This window comes from Leuciscus leuciscus, assembly GCF_965113295.1.
Source record: "Leuciscus leuciscus genome assembly, chromosome: 11".
Lineage (NCBI taxonomy): Eukaryota > Metazoa > Chordata > Actinopteri > Cypriniformes > Leuciscidae > Leuciscus > Leuciscus leuciscus.
In genome coordinates, this window is record NC_138735.1 from 14,006,642 (window position 1) to 14,023,812 (window position 17,171).

The 17,171-nt window shown below is 38.7% G+C and overlaps 1 protein-coding gene across 2 annotated transcripts in view; it reads left to right on the plus strand.

The window, feature by feature from the left end:
• Positions 1–5,470: 5,470 nt before the first annotated feature.
• Positions 5,471–17,171, plus strand: part of myripb (myosin VIIA and Rab interacting protein b) — a 269,944-nt gene continuing 258,243 nt past the window's right edge. For both annotated transcript variants that reach the window (XM_082183983.1, XM_082183985.1), the window contains exon 1: positions 5,471–5,769. The gene's annotated coding sequence lies outside the window, so the exon portion shown is untranslated. The remainder of the gene's footprint in view (positions 5,770–17,171) is intronic.

Below are 17,171 nucleotides of genomic sequence, written 5' to 3' on the forward strand. Positions count from 1 at the left end.
CCACGTTACGTGACAGTACGTTTGTAACAGACACTTTTTTTGACCAACGATAATGAAAAAAAAAAGTCTAATCCTCATCGCCAATTTGGGGTATCTGTCATGAGTTATTAAACAGCACACGAGACAGGAGTAGCAAACTTCATCCTTCATTTCTTTACTCATCACTTCCATTTTCCACACATTATGTCAGAACACAACACTTCAAAATAGTAGTCAACAATACAATTCTTCTCATGAACACAACAAATAACAAACATATATCCATTTTAAATTGCTGGGCCCACCTGAGCTGTTATTTTATCTCATAAATCAACGGATGCCCTGTTTTTGAGTTGTGGTGAGGATACGTGGCCCAGTTACTCCAGTTTGAAGTATGACATTTTCATGAGGAATGCACTTACAGGGAGCATTTAATCAAAGGAAAGCAAGTCGGAAAGAGCTTTAAACATTCCAGCACTGAAGATTATCCACATTCAGCCAAGCACACACACATACACACATGCACTCACATGCACGCACGCACGTACACACACACACACACACACACACACACACACACACACACACACACACACACACACACACACACACACACACACACACACACACACACACACACACACACACACACACACACACACACACACACACACACTCATTTACAAGATTACAATCTTAAGATTACAGGAGCTAAACTTTTTACTGACCTTTTTAGTTTTTTTTGGGTTAAAAAGAGGTGACAAGGATTGAATGCATCTGAGATGTCAGTTATATATATATACATATATATATATATATATATATATATATATATATATATATATATATATATATATATATATATATATATATATATATATATATATATATATTTTAGGGCTGGGAATCGATTAAAAAAAATTAACTAATTAATTGCACAATTTCTGTAATTAATTGCAATTAATTGCGCTTCCCCCAAGCTTGTAATCATCAATATTTAAACTTAGAATCACCTAATTAAACAACACAGGAAAAAAAGGGAACAGAAAATAGCCCTATATTAAAATATTAAACATCAATATATCAATATATTATTCTTTTTCAATAATCAATCAACATAATCAATTTAACAGATTATTATTATTATTATTATTTTATTAATTATTAAAACAAAATATAGTCCTACAAAGCTATTATTACCAGAGCATGTGATCAGAGCAGGTCATTTTACCATTGTTGCCCAGCATGGCTATACCAGCTCAGCAAACAGAAGTCAACAGAGAAATTTCACGTTACTTGAGTGGACTTTACTTTTCCAGTGCTTAGTACATGATTGAAGCCTTTGGGCCGTTAACGACAGAGCCGCCGACACACACACACACACACACACACACACACACACACACACACACACACACACGGAACGGAGAGCTCGCCGCTGCTGGGCCATTAACGACAGAGCGAGCCGACACACACACGCACGCACGCACGCACGCACGCGGAGCACAGAGCGCGCCGACCGACCGACCGACACACACACACACACACACTCACGCGCGCTGTGCGCGACGCACATATCGAGCGGAAAAGACCCGCTCATGAAAGCTGCCCGAGAATGAAACCTGACCGCCGAACATGGAGGGGCGGGACGGCATATTTCGGCCTTTTTAATAGCAGACGCAACAGGAAATCATTAAAACGAGGCAAAAAAAAAAAGTGCTGCGTCAATTGCGTTATTTTTTTTTAACGCGTTAAACATTTCAAATTAATCGCAAAGATTAACGCGTTAATTCCCCCAGCCCTAATATATATATATATGAAGAGTTCAGATGCAAAAGCCTCAAAAGTGCCATCTGAAATTTTCTTCTAGAATGATCATTTTTATAAAGCTTGTATATTTAAGTTAAGTAATTTCACTTAAATGACAATTAATTGGTAATTTGCATTGCCATTTAAGTGAAATTATTGAACTTAAATATACAAGCTTGATAAAAATTATCATTCTAGAAGAAAATTTCAGATGGCACTTAGAGGCGTTTGCATCTAAACTCTTCATATATATATATATACATACATATATATATATATATATATATATATATATATATATATATATACACATACATATATATATATATATATATATATATATATATACATACATACATATATATATATATATATATATATATACATACATACATACATACATACATATATATATATATATATATATATATATATATATATATATATATATATATACAGTATATATATGTATGTGAAATTAGGTACACTTATAGGGGTGGTCTTGAATAGTAATCTGACCAAATTTGGAGTCTCTAGAACCAACTCTTTAGCGCCACCACCAGTTCATAAATTCACTTTTCAAATGGTTATAACCTTTATAGCTTTTTACCCTTTTTCCTAGAGCTTTTTGTTGTTGTTGTTGTTTGTTGTTTGTTGTTGTTGTTGTTATATTTCTGGTCATTTCTTACAATGAGACCTTAAAGGGATAGTTCACTTTGAAATTCATTTTTGGTATGTTTTAGCTTACCTCAAGGGCATCCAAGATGTAGGTGTCTTTTTTTCCACAGTAGTTTCAATTTTGATATTTTTAGGTCAAACCGTTCTTGTCTGTCAGTCATATAATGCAGGTCTATGGTCACGGTCTCAAAACACAAGCACAGAGTCCAAATTAAAACAATTCCCCGTCGTCCAAATTAAACAATTCCCCATCGTAAGTACACATTGATGGCCTAAGACACGAAACGAGCGGTTTGTGTGAGAAAACGAACAGTATTTATATCGTTTTTACCTCTTATACGCAGACATGTCCCGAGTGATCTGATCTGACGTGTACGCAGACTGGTGCATAGATATATACACTAGATGTCGCCTTAAAGACATTCGTTCCAATGAACTGCTGTAGACAAGGCGACATCTAGTGTTTATATATCTATGCACCAGTCTGCGTACACGTCAGATCAGATCATTCGGACATGTCTGCGTATAAGAGGTAAAAACGATATAAATACTGTTCGTTTTCTCACACAAACCGCTCGTTTCGTGTCTTAGGCCATCAATGTGTACTTACGATGGAGAATTGTTTAATTTGGACGACGGGGAATTGTTTTAATTTGGACTCTGTGCTTGTGTTTTGAGACCGTGACCATAGACCTGCATTATATGACTGACAGACAAGAACGGTTTTACCTAAAAATATCAAAATTGAAACTACTGCGGAAAAAAAGACACCTACATCTTGGATGCCCTTGAGGTAAGCTAAAACATACCAAAAATTAATTTCAAAGTGAACTATCCCTTTAACATTTATAGGAAAGTTTAGAGACATTTTGTCACAGTGTCTGGGTTGTGTTCTTTGGGTCACCACTAGATGTCCTCCTTCCCCACGGTGTCTGTCACATTCGAACTACATTCCCCATGATCCTTGTCTCTTCATTGCACTCGGCTGTCCCTTGTCACTCATTATTACACTCAGCCAATTCCCCATTAGCATTGTCATTTACCTGTGCATTTATACCCTGTCTGTTTTAGTATGTGTTACGGAGTCCTTGTTGTATTTATCACGTCACTTCAGTGTCTGTTTCTAGTCTGCTCTTGTCTTTTGTTTTTGGATTGCTATATTGGAATTTGACCCATGCCTGGATTTGACTACTGATTTTGGATTTCCCTTTAATAAATACTTACTGCTATTGGATCTCCCTGTTTCCTGTGTGTGTGTGAATCGTGACACATTTAGGACCAAATGTCTTAACATTTGGAGTCTATTTATTTTTTGGTTGAAAAATTGTGTCTGTGCTTTTGACTCAAGTTTACTTGCAAAACCTAAGACCATTTTTTTGTGTGTGGTGTATTGTGTAGTGCATTAGGACTGTATTTATTAAGACTTTGATCGAATCCTGTGTAATGCAAACTTTTGCCATTTAAATTTTGCTTTGTCTATAATGTTCCCTAAAAAAATCTGTCCAAAAATAACAGAAATACCATGTTTTTGCTTTGCTTTTGTATTACTCTCCACCAGTTGGGACCCACTGCTCTATATCTTATTCACTCTACATAAGAAAATAAGAAAATGATAACTAAATCACATATTTAATCAGAATGAATTATTACTATACTATTAGTCAGCTATAATGTATGCATACATTAAATTTGCATTACGTGCACAATATGCACAGACTAATTTATTTTGAAAATAGACCACAATTTTACAAGAGATCCATGTTTATAATTTGAATGGATAGGAGACATAAGGAGTCTTTTCTGTACAAGTCCCCTTAAATGAATGGGCTTGAGTGAATCTGAGCAGCAGCTGGATCCCCTAATCTCTGTCAAGCTCAGTTGGAAGTGGCTGTTTGTGGGATATTTGAACTGTGATTGTTGTTTATCCTAATTCTCTTCTGTTATTTTCTTCACATCCACCGTGAAGCACTTTAGTTAGTCCCCTGAAGCCTGCTGTTCTCAGCAGTTTCACTGCACTGTGGCGATAAGGAGCTAAGAGTTGTCTTGCCTTTCTATTTGATCCTCTTTCTGGCTGCTCTCCAAACCACCATCGTGAGGAATGTGTTTACAGGTTGTATGGGTGCAGCACTGATAGATTAGACTGTTGAGACTATGTGTGTCGACGTGTTAATGAGAGTCAGTGCTTTCTGTCATTTCTATTGTCTCTGTCTCCTCATCTTATATTGTGATTCAAAGGTCCAGGGAATAAGGCACTTATTACTGGCCTCTCACACATAGGCCTACTGCATATCCAGGGTTAATTATTATTATTATTATTATTATTATTTTTGTCAAAAAAACAAAAAAAAAAGTCACCTGCCAATAGCGGGTAAATCAAGAAAGCCAGCCATAAATACCAGCTATTTTATTTACTTTTCAAAGCCTGATTTGAAACATTTGGTGCTTGGCGAGTGATACTTTTAAACCTTGCTCCATGCAGTTAATACATTTAATGAATTATTTAACTCTCTGATTTAAACACTGCATCTGAGCATAATGTTTTTTTTTTTTTTTTCATTGAATAAAATAAAAAAATTTGATTGAAAAGATTTGTGAAATATTGTAATGTAAATCTATCTATCCATTCATCCATTAATTTCTTTATCTGTCTAATCATATTTCCTTTTTAACATCCAATCATCAATCCATCTAAGAACTGAGTTACTTATATTATCTAGCTGAAAGTTCCTGGACTCACAGTAATGCCAAATGAATGAAATGTTGTGGCTTTATTTGAATTAAGCTCTCTGATATGCACTGCAACATTACCAATTCGATTACCTCGGTTTTCATTCGCCTTTACTTTGAGAGAGGATGGAGTGGAGTAGCCTGGTTCTGCGTGTGTTAGTGGATGTTTCAAAAACGGGCAGAACCCTACGCTGTGATTGGCTGATCAGCGGGATGCTCAGGTGTTGGAGGAGGATGCAAGCAGCCGCTGGATGTCACCATGTGTCTGAGAGGAGATAGCCACACTGAGGGGGAAAAGAAAGCTGTCTGATTAAGGGCTTATCAATTATTAGCCGTTTCATTTATTCATCAAATAATAACTTATCCGCTGCAGATATTAGTAAATAGCTATATTGCTGTAAATAGAAGGAAATCCTGTAAATCAGTTCGCACCAGTCGGCGCCCCATAAGTCAAAGCGCGTGACTGTGTGTGCCTGCGTGGGAAATCACAGATCACCGATCAATGGAAGTTAACCGAGCCAAACCCGCCTCGCTGTCAGTGCGTGGACGTCTGTAGCCTGCAGACATTTATTTCACGTAAGTTTGTGCAGATGCCACATTGATTCTGTTTGGATCCTATTGCTTGAGCTGTTTGAATCGTTAATGAATGTGCAAAAGTTTCTGTGTGAATTGTACAATTGACCAATACAATGAGAGGATGGAGAGAGGTGAATGTTTGTCTATGTGACCACGCGTGTTTATTACAGTTATCGATTTATTTTACATGCAAAGTGTTCTAGGTGCACCTGACTCATTTAGTCATCTGCCTATGGCAAGCCGTTTTAGCATTCACTTAAAAAGACCGTAAAAGGTGGCTGCTGTTTGTTGATGGTGTCTGGTGCCTGGTGACTGTGGCTGAATCCGAAATCGCCCCCTAAACCGTCATTCACTATTCCCTACGTTAGTCCACTAATACTGTTCACTTGAAGAAAACGAGTAAGCGAATTCGAAAAGCCGTTGAGTGTACATCGGTTCTACATTCGTTATTGCTGTGCAATGTGGGATTGAATAAGTGCACACAATAACGTCCACTATGGTTTCGGACACAACTACAAATGTTTGTCCCCTCAAATAACGCCCTATTTGATGGTATAGGGGGCGATTTCGGATTCAGCCTGTGTGTCTGCGCATTTACAGCGCATTAAGCTAATTGCCTACACAGAATATGATGGCATTATAATATAACAATGTAATGTGTAACAATAAAGTTTGCAGTGGCTTCATAAATTAATTAAAAACATAAAAAAGCAAAGCACACCTGATGCACATTTTTTTGTTCTTCATTTTTTAGAACTAGAGTTTAAGAACCTTGCTGTATTTTTGTGTAAATAATTAAGAGAAAGTACACCGCCATCTTGCTCCGACGAAAGTGACTTGAACGCACCTGCCGTAGTAAACACGACTTCCCACCTCGTAAGTACGAACTTCCCAGGAGGACTTGAACGGACATTAATTCACAACCACAGAGGAGAACTTTCAGGGCCCTCAGAGAGGCCTATTGTCAAGTCAAGTTAAATCACCTTTTTTTTTATAGTGCTTTATACAATGCAGATTGTTTCAAAGCAGCTATACAGTGATCAAAGAGGAAAATAATGATTCAATTAGGGCTGCACGATATTGAAGAAAAATGCGATAACTGTGATACGACATTGCTTTAAGTGTATAAAATAAGTTTAAATTATATTTAAATATATTTAAAATGAAAACTAAGATGAAAAAAATTTAAAACTAAAACCTGAAAACTTAAGAAGTCACTTTCCTCAGAAGAAGATTGTAACTCAGACTACGAACGGCAGCATTTTGAAGAGCGAATTCCGCCGAGGACACAATTTCGGAGTAAGTTTTACTTAAAAGTCTTTTGTCTTTTATTTTTCGTGTTCGCATTTATGAGGAAAAAACAATATTACGTGACAGTTCTCCATTATGGACGCGAGCGCTCTGAAAGCGCACTAAAAGACTTTCAAACTTTCACAGAGACCTCAAAACAGAAACTACAAATCCTTTCTTTAAAACGAATTTCGTTTTGTATCAATTGTATCTTAATTTAAAGTAAATATAGGCTAGCAATCACAACATAAGGTGCTTGAATGGAGATCATCATTAAAATCTAATAGGCCACCGTGCCAGCATTTTATATTTGTCATTTTGCAGAATCCCTGGTCAGTAAATTTACCAACTCAGTACCATTATGCACATTTTCTGTAATTCCTCATAATAGACATAATAGTCATAAGTTTATTAAAGTCTGTATACATTTAATTGGCTGATGTGCCAATCTAATAATATTATTTATTATAACATTGCTTGTTTGTGGTGGGTTCACTGTCTATGATGTGGAAGTGTCTGTCACTAATTTGCTTTGCTATGAGCGCTGTCATGATGCATTGGCTTAAGTTACATTTTGATGGTTTTGTTTGTCATATGTTTTGCAACCTGGCCATTTGTCACCATATTCCACTGAATTACACACACCGATGATGTGTGAATGCAATTGTTTGTAATGAGGATTTGCATTTTTGTATCAAATTATTATTTAATTTTTTGATAACTCTCACTGTGCTGTTTGCCTGTCAAGTCACGGTTCGCTACTGCACAACCATAAACATGTTCTTTTTCTTCTTTTCTGCGTTTCACTTCAGCTCTTGCTTGCATGCTAATAAAACTGATTAATTCTGCTGAATGAACTTTACTTGCTTAGCTTCAGTGGTTGCCCACTGAAGCTAAGCAGGATTGAGCCTGGTTAGTAGGATGGGAGATCTCCTAGGGGAAGCACGTCTTTGGTATAAACGCCCAGGTATAGGGATGGGGACACTATACTGTCAATAAGCACCATCCTTCAGGTGAGACGTTAAACCGTGGTCCTGACTCTCTGTGGTCATTAAAAAATTGGCTTCATCACTCTGTCTCCTCTCCACCAATAAGCTGGTGTGTGGTGGGCGTTCTGGGGCAATATGGCTGCCGTCGCATCATCCAGGTGGATGCTTCAAATTGGTGGTGGTTGAGGAGATTCCCCCTTCCATATGCAAAGTGCTTTGAGTACCCAGAAAAGCGCTATAATTTGTTTATAATTAAACAAATTATTATTATTAGATGTACACTGAACAAAATTATAAACGCAACACTTTTGTTTTTGCCCCCATTTTTCATGAGCTGAACTCAAGGATCTAGGACTTTTTCCATGTACACAAAATACCTATTTCTCTCAAATATTGTTCACAAATCTGTCTAAATCTGTGTTAGTGAGCACTTCTCCTTTGCCGAGATAATCCATCCACCTCACAGGTGTGGCATATCAAGATGCTGATTAGACAGCATGATTATTGCACAGGTGTGCCTTAGGCTGGTCACAATAAAAGGCCACTCTAAGATGTGCAGTTTTATTGTAATGGGGGGGTCCGGGGGGGGACCAGCCACCCGGACAGCTGCTGCAACAACCGGTTTGCATAACCAAAGAATTGAACAAACTGTCAGAAACCGTCTCAGGGAAGCTCGTCTGCATGCTCGTCGTCCTCATCGGGGTCTCGACCTGACTGCAGTTCGTCGTCGTCGTAACCGACTTGAGTGGACAAATGCTCACATTCGATGGCGTCTGCCACTTTGGAGAGGTGTTCTCTTCACGGATGAATCCCGGTTTTCACTGTACAGGGCAGATGGCAGACTGCGTGTATGGCGTCGTGTGGGTGAGCGGTTTGCTGATGTCAACTTTGTGGATCGAGTGGCCCATGGTGGCGGTGGGGTTATGGTATGGGCAGGCGTATGTTATAGACAACGAACACAGGTTGATTTTATTGATGGTATTTTGAATGCACAGAGATACCGTGACGATATCCTGAGGCCAACTGTTGTGCCATTCATCCACGACCATCACCTCATGTTGCAGCATGATAATGCACGGCCCCATGTTGCAAGGATCTGTACACAATTCCTGGAAGGTGAAAACATCCCAGTTCTTGCATGGCCAGCATACTCACCGGACATGTCACCCATTGAGCATGTTTGGGATGCTCTGGATCGGCGTATACGACAGCGTGTTCCAGGTCCTGCCAGTATCCAGCAACTTCGCACAGCCATTAAAGAGGAGTGGACCAACATTCCACAGGCCACAATCAACAACCTGATAAACTCTATGCGAAGGAGATGTGTTGCACTGCCTGAGGCAAATGGTGGTCACACCAGATACTGACTGGTTTTCGGACCCCAATACAGTAAAACTGCACATTTTAGAGTGGCCTTTAATTGTGGCCAGCCTAAGACACACCTGTGCAATAATCATGCTGTTTAGTCAGCATCTTGATATGCCACACCTGTGAGGAGAATGGATTATCTCGGCAAAGGAGAAGTGCTCACTAACACAGATTTAGACAGATTTGTGAACAATATTTGAGAGAAATAGGCCTTTGGTGTATATAGAAAAAGTCTTAGATCTTTGAGTCCAGCTCATGAAAAATGGGGGCAAAAACAAAAGTGTTGCGTTTATAATTTTGTTCAGTGTAAATATAGTTTTTAGGAATAAATGTTACAACAGCTTGCCATACTTTCCCCCTTCTGATCATTGTGATGCTATATTCTTCCCAGAGAGAGCTGTTGTTTTTACATTCATTCATACTTTTTTGCACAATTGCAGTAGTGTTGCACTGTAAATCCCAGCTGAACACAGAGAGTGTTTGCGGACTGCATTGTGTGAATATAACATCTGTGTGTCACTTCATTTAGCCTCATGGTTGCGTTAGTGGTGGATGAAGACAGGTCAATGAATCATCCTCTCTGCATGCATTGAGCCAGCCTGCCTGCACAGCTGCTTTGATTCAACATGACAATGTATAATGACAGATCGCTGCATTGTTTTGGGGATGTACAGAACACACACCGTTAAGAAAGGGTCACAGGACCGCTTATGGATTATTAGTACTGTTGTGAAGGAGATTTGGTCACAAGAGCAGGGAGAGTTAGTGACTTACTTTACCCATAGTACTAGTACCCATTTTAGACATTGCATGTTGATAGGGTTTTCATAGCTGTTTAACCATTGAATTAGTGTTTATACCTTTTCTTATAGTCTTTTATTACTCAGCTCTTTGGAATAATTAATTCTGATTTGCCAATCTCAGCATTCTGTGGTCAAATATTTTTATATGATGACTGTTAAACTGCCTAATTGATCACTGTACATTAAGAGAGCATGATATAATCGTTTTGTGTTTCTCAAATCCATATTTCATGTCCATTTATTTATTTATTTCCTTGCCAAGTAGTCACGTAAAAAGCTGGACAATGTGCAGTCATAATTGCAAAATAAACCCATTCAGGGTGATTTAAGACCTGTATTGAGGTTCAGATGTGGTTTATGTAAGGGATAATGTACATCCAGCCAGTTGTTCTCTCAAAATAACCCACGCCAGGATGATGAGGACCCCGACGCGAAGCAGAGGATCAGCCTGAAGGGGGTTAGAGAACCACCGGCTGGATACATTATCCCGCTTATTACACGGCTACTTGCCACATAAGTAAATAATTATAGACACGAAAAAAGAAAAAGACACGAAATATTGATCTGAGTTGAAATATTTTATTAGGTCTTTAAACGCAAAGCTTGCGCGGAGAGAACCGTTGCAGCGCAGAAAGTTCAAGCTAAACGGACATTTTAGAGATACGGTATACAGTCATTCATATCACTTATTACACAGAATTTCGCCACATAATTAGTGTATTGATTTCAGATTAAACTGTTTTAAAATCGTTCCTGTTTGTACAAATCAATAGTCACAAAATGGCAGCAGCTGCGTTTGTATGAAACAAGAGAGAGTGAGTCCACGATACTGGATGGCATACTTGAATAACTGTACACAAAATATTGATTCGACTGAGTTTTAATATTTTATTAGCTCACCAAACGCAAAACTTCCACGAAGAAAAAACGTTCCTAGCAGGCGTATAGCACTGCTGAATTCAGTGACCCGGATGAGCCTGCGTTATCTGTTTTGAGCGGTTGTTATCTGGGAATAATTTACCACTGGATGGCGCGATTGACCAATCAGAATCAAGTATTCCACAGAGCCATGTAATAAATTGAGATAATGACCAGCTGACTGTTAATTACCCCTGACATGCAAAGTGAAAAAAAGTTGTAGATGATTATATTATTCTATAATTTAATATGGGTTTGTTGCAGTGGCGGCTGGTGCTAAAAAAATCTGGGAGGGCGCAACAAACTGAATTATTAATCCAGGACTGAATGTAGGTCCAACAGTGATAATAATGTAGCTATCATTAGCCTAAAGTTTAGCTAAAACTTCAGCCGGTAGGGTTGGGAAATAGCCAATTGCCAAATAAATCTGAATTTTTGGGCTAAATGGCGATGTATGGTATAATCTGAGTATTTAATTATTATTTTTCTATTTAATGCACAAAATTAAAACTGTATTTAAATTTTTTTTTTTATATTTAATATCCTGATCAATATTGTCCTACAAACAATGTTCATATTGAAGGTTATAAAAACAAACATAGTGTAACCTTGCTGTCTATCTGCAGTCTATCCAAAAAAGGGGTCAAATCATATTACATTCTAACATTGCAACATTACAATCTAAAAACAAAATAATGCTTTTTAAAGAAGTAGTTAAATTTACTAAACTTAAAAAACAAAAAAACAAAAAAAACAAACAAAGCTAATATCATAAAAATACACATGTAGGTTTGAAATTCTCTAGCACATTTATGTTCACCAACAACAACAAATATTCAACAACAAATATTTTAGCTAAATATGTTTATAATTTAGTGCTAATGTATATTTTAGTCAGAATAATTGCGCTCCTATTCTATTGCGCTCCGTCTGTTCGGCGCGCATGCACACGGCGGCGCTCGTTCACGGAAGTTTAGCTTGCAGAAAGCTCGCCCACTCATGACAGCAAACTGGAAATATTGACTTTCTAACATTTACAGATGGAGAATATGTCCGTGAAATGTAAGTTATGCACTGAGGAAATTATTGGATGTCACTTCAGCTTATGGCTAAATATTATTAGAGGTATATTTGATTCCACCAATCGCTGCACAAGTGAAGTTTACGTATGATGACGAAAGCACGTTAGTGCGAGCCCTCCCGGAACCCATAGAGAATGCAGTGCCTGCAGTTCAAAAAAAAAAAAAATCTTTGAATATAAGTCTATGGGAACCTATGATGGGAACACTCTGGGCGATTTTCGGCCATAGTGAAATCGCCCAAAAAGAGGCGGTACTCCACAGAACGTGACTTCGCGCTAATTGGACTATATCCAGAGGCAGAAACAACAGTGAGTGACTGCTAGCGTAACTCTGTGGTTGAATGAGATTGTGATTGAAAAAGTCCCTTTCACACTTTGGTGGTGCGTCGCCCGATCGTCCTAATGAAGAAACCGCCGCTGGTTTGTTGTATAGATCATTTTTAGAGTTTTTGCTTTCGCTTACAGTGTTAAAATGTTAGAACAATGTTCAGAAGATGTTTTCCCATTGTTTATGATTTTGAACGTTTGTTAGTCTAAAGTGATCATTAAAACGCAGTGCTTTCCAGATAATGTACTTAAATGTACTTAATGTACTCAAAATAAGTTTAAACATCATGGGCAAATTTTTTATTTAAAGCATGATACCATGGCGACTAGCATGTGGCAGCAAGAATCCTGTGATCCAACTCTTTTGTGTAGTGAAAAATTGCACTCAGGGTATTTTGAGCAGCTCTGAAAAATGATACTTGAATCAAACACTGCAGCATGAGCTGAAACGGAGGCTATAGTCTTACGTTTGGGATAGTTACGTTTGACCGTAAAAGAGAACACATTTTCTTCCTCTCACCAGTTTCATAATTTAGTGCATACAAACGACCCAAATGACAAAGAGAGAAAAGCAATTACTCCACACCATGTTTCTTATTGGTAGGGGGAATTTATACCTGATATCTTTCTAAGAAAATGGCAGACTGTTATTTATGAAACCTGGGCATTGCCATCGGCAAAGGTGAGCTAAAAGTGTTTTTGATTATGGCTACATAGTAATTTAATTTGCCCCATTCGCAAATTAACCTCCATGCCATTATGATTAAAACTTTGAACAGTGATTAGTGCTTGCTAATGCCAACATTACTATTACTGATGCTGTGTGTGCTATGGACATGAATGATACCTCAAATCATGCAGCCTCTACAAACGGTAAACCATTACAAAGAGAGTAAGACACAGTTTTGTTATAGATTAAAGAGCTTATGTATTTTTTTTTCTTAATAACCTGTACCCAGTAAGTGAATTTTCAACTATGAACAGATGGTGTTTACAAAACAACAAGGTTATGTTTGGTCATTGTATACTGTATGCATGTGCTGCAGCTGAGATGTCCACCAGGAATCTTGATTGTGACAGTGGCCTCTAGAACAACCTTCATCTGCAGCACACAAATTCCCCTGTGCTGTATTATTATTGCTTCTCATTCTGCAAAATATTTTCTCTTTTCATCATCAATGTGCTACACACTAGCCAATAAATAAATAAATAAATAAAATGACAATATATAAAAATAACTTTTAATTGGTACTCTATTCAGTGTCTGATTTGAAATCCTTTAAAAAGTGTATTTTAAATGTCTTTTTAAATTATATGTTACATGATAAGCAATGCTACAGATTGTGAATTTAAACATTTAAATTTTTTTTTTTGGTAATGTTTTGCAAAAATCTATTAGATTACCAGCCTAGCATATTGTTAGCCGATTAGCCCGCTAGCTTAGCTTATAACCTATGAACATTTACAATTGTATTGCATGTTTTTCATGCATTACAACCTCATTCGTACACGGATTTAACTCTACAGGTGAGCTGAATCTCTACTGAAACACATGTAAAAACAAAAATAATTTACTGTTAATCAGGCGATTTATTAAGTGGTAAGTTTTTGTCCAGTATGTGCATAGTTAGGTAGCACTATTGGATGCATCTATCAGACTGAAACAGTTTTTGTGAAAATCTTTCCAGGATTTTTTAATATAGAGGTGTGTGATGAGTTTTGGGTACTTGTGTGTAAAATTAGACTTCCGCATATTTGATTATTTCTGAAATGCTGGCGAGAAAATAGTTCCCTATGTGTGTATGTGTGTGTATTCGTTGTATATGTGTTAGAGAAGATTGTAAACAGGTGGAGTGTAATGTGATTGGTGGAGCTTAAAGGGCACAGCTGACTGAGTCATCACCCAGAGGCTGCATTTAACGTCATACACTCTCTCTCCTTCTCTTTGTCAGCATCTCTCCCCCTCTCCTTCTCTGTAATACCATCTCTGTCTCTTCCTATAATTGGCCCACCTCCTTCCACACAGTCTCCTCTTGTTTCCTATTTTATTTCATGGCTCTTTATCAATAAGCAGCCACACACACAGTACCCCCATTAATGTGCACCCCAACAGCTCAGTTAGCAGAATAAATATTTATGTTTGATATGTCCTATAAAAATCCTGACTAATGTACTGTAGCCTTCCTGTTTGTTATACTGCATATTTCTCTCACCCTCTTTATCTTATCTGTCTGTCTTTTATTGTTCACCTCTGCTGAACCCATTCTGAATTGTCCTGATCGCTTCTATCCCCTCCCCATGTAGGACTTTAATGAGAGAGAGAGAGAGAGAGAGAGAGAGAGAGATAGAGAGACAAAAGACACATCTTGGCCCACAGTTAGAATCTTCCGATAACTGTAGCCTAGCTGAGCACATTAATGCATCTCCAAATCCACGTGTGCTCTGTGCTCTTATCTCAGACAGCCTGTTTGCTTGTTAAAGATAACCGACTTGCATTTCAGGAACTTTTTAGTATAAATGTATTTTATGGGTTTATGTTTGTGCATTTATATCTGTTAATATGGTCCCTCTGTAGAGAAACATACTCGATTACAAACGTAACCTCAGTTCCCTGAGATAATGGGAAAGAGTATTTTGTTGCTAGACGCATTGGGAAAACTCCTTTTTCTCCAAATACTGAAACCTTGTTAAATCACGCAGTGAAACTGTATGAGCCAATTGCTGTGTGGCGGAAATACACAAAACTATGGCGCTGAAGCCCTCTGAAATGGGCGGGGCTACCATCTATAAGCAGGCATTTCGCCGTAGGATCTCAGAATAGTTTGACTGAAACGACTAACGCAGAGTTGTGCAGCATGATAGCACGGCCAGCTGTGCAATACTTATTCCCTTTATATCTAGGAACCATGGTTACATTAGTTATCAAGTACGTTACCTATCGATATGGTTCAATGGTATTGCGTCGCTAGACACATTGGGAATCCAGTCCAATAGTGCCATGATATAATTGCAGAACGACAATTGTTCTATGGCCCTGGCCTAAGACACTTGAGGATACGGGCCCTGAAGGCAGCAAGGCTAAGATAGGGCGAGGAACTCGTCTGAGACTAAGGTACTGCTTGTAGAGCAGGGATGCCCAAGTTGTAAAATCTGGTGAAGGTGGACGGCCCCCAAAGCACACGAAGAGCTGCTCTGACTGCCTGAACTGGGCTACTCTTAAGGCTTGAATAGGGCTGAGTAAGTGCAACTCCTGATCGCTCTCTGAAATGGGAAAAGCAGAGAGAGTAATTACCTGTGCTCTGTACGGAGTAGAGAACACCTAAGGTACATAGCCATGTCTTGGTTTGAGGATGACTTTGAGTTGTTAGGCTCAAGGCAAGACGCGCTCACAGAGAGGGCTTGCAAGTCACCCACTCGCTTGACCAATGCTATGGCTAGCAGGATGGTGGTCTTTAGCGAAAGGGACCACAGTTCGGCCGACTGGAGCGGCTCGAAGGGAGGGCCCCTGGGGCCCTAAGGACCCTTGTTAGAATAGTGAGGGGACGAGATGGGTTTAGCCTTCTGGCCCCCTTCAGAAAACAAACAACTAAGTTGTGCCTGCCTGTAGACTGGCCGGCCACAGGAGCATAGGGGAATTGGCCACGGACCAATGAAGCCATGACTGGTTCCGTCAGAGAGGGGCCACCAGAAGGACTGCGCTTCTGCAGTGTTTCCCCTATAAATTTTTCCAGCAGCGGTGCTGTTACGTGCCGGAGGTTGTTACCAAGCCACTCGCGGGGGGTCCGGGGGCATGCACCCCCGGAAGATTTTTTTTTTTTTTTATAACCCCTTAAACCATGACTTCTGGCAAGTTTTGTGGATAGAAATGGACATTGAGACATACAAATTTATATATATATTACGGCTGGGAATCGATTAAAAAAAATTTAATAATTAAAAACGCACAATTTGCTGTGATTAATCACAATTAATCGCATTTCCCCCAAACTTGTAATCATCAATATTTAAATGTAGCATCACTAATTAAATTAAACAACACACAAAAAAGGGGAAAAAAAGAAAAATGTCCACACAAATTGGACATAAAATAGCCCTATATTAAAATAAAAAACATCAATATATTATTCTTCATTCAGTTCTATGCAACATACTCAGATTTAACAGATTTATTTTTTGACTAATTATCAAAATAAAGTAACGTTACAGTCATACAAAGCTATTATTACCAGAGCATGTGATCAGAGCAGGTCATTTTACCATTGTTGCCCAGCATGGCTATTCCAGCTCAGCAAACAGAAGTCTACTACTGAGAAATTTCACGTTATTTGAGCGGACTTTGCTTTTCCAGTGCGTGATCGGTACATGATTGGAGCGTTTAGGCCATGAACCACAGAGCAGAACCCGCAGCAAAAACAAGGAGCGGAACATTGAGCAGAGAGCGCAGTGCGCCGACACACACACACACACACACACGGAACGGAGAGCGCGGCGCAAACACGGAGCAGAAAAGACCCGCACGTAAAGTTACTAAACAAGCTGCGCGAGAATGAAACCTGATCGCCGAACACGGAGGGGCGGGACGGCATATTTTCCATAGACAGTAAAAAAATGGACACAGCGACCCCA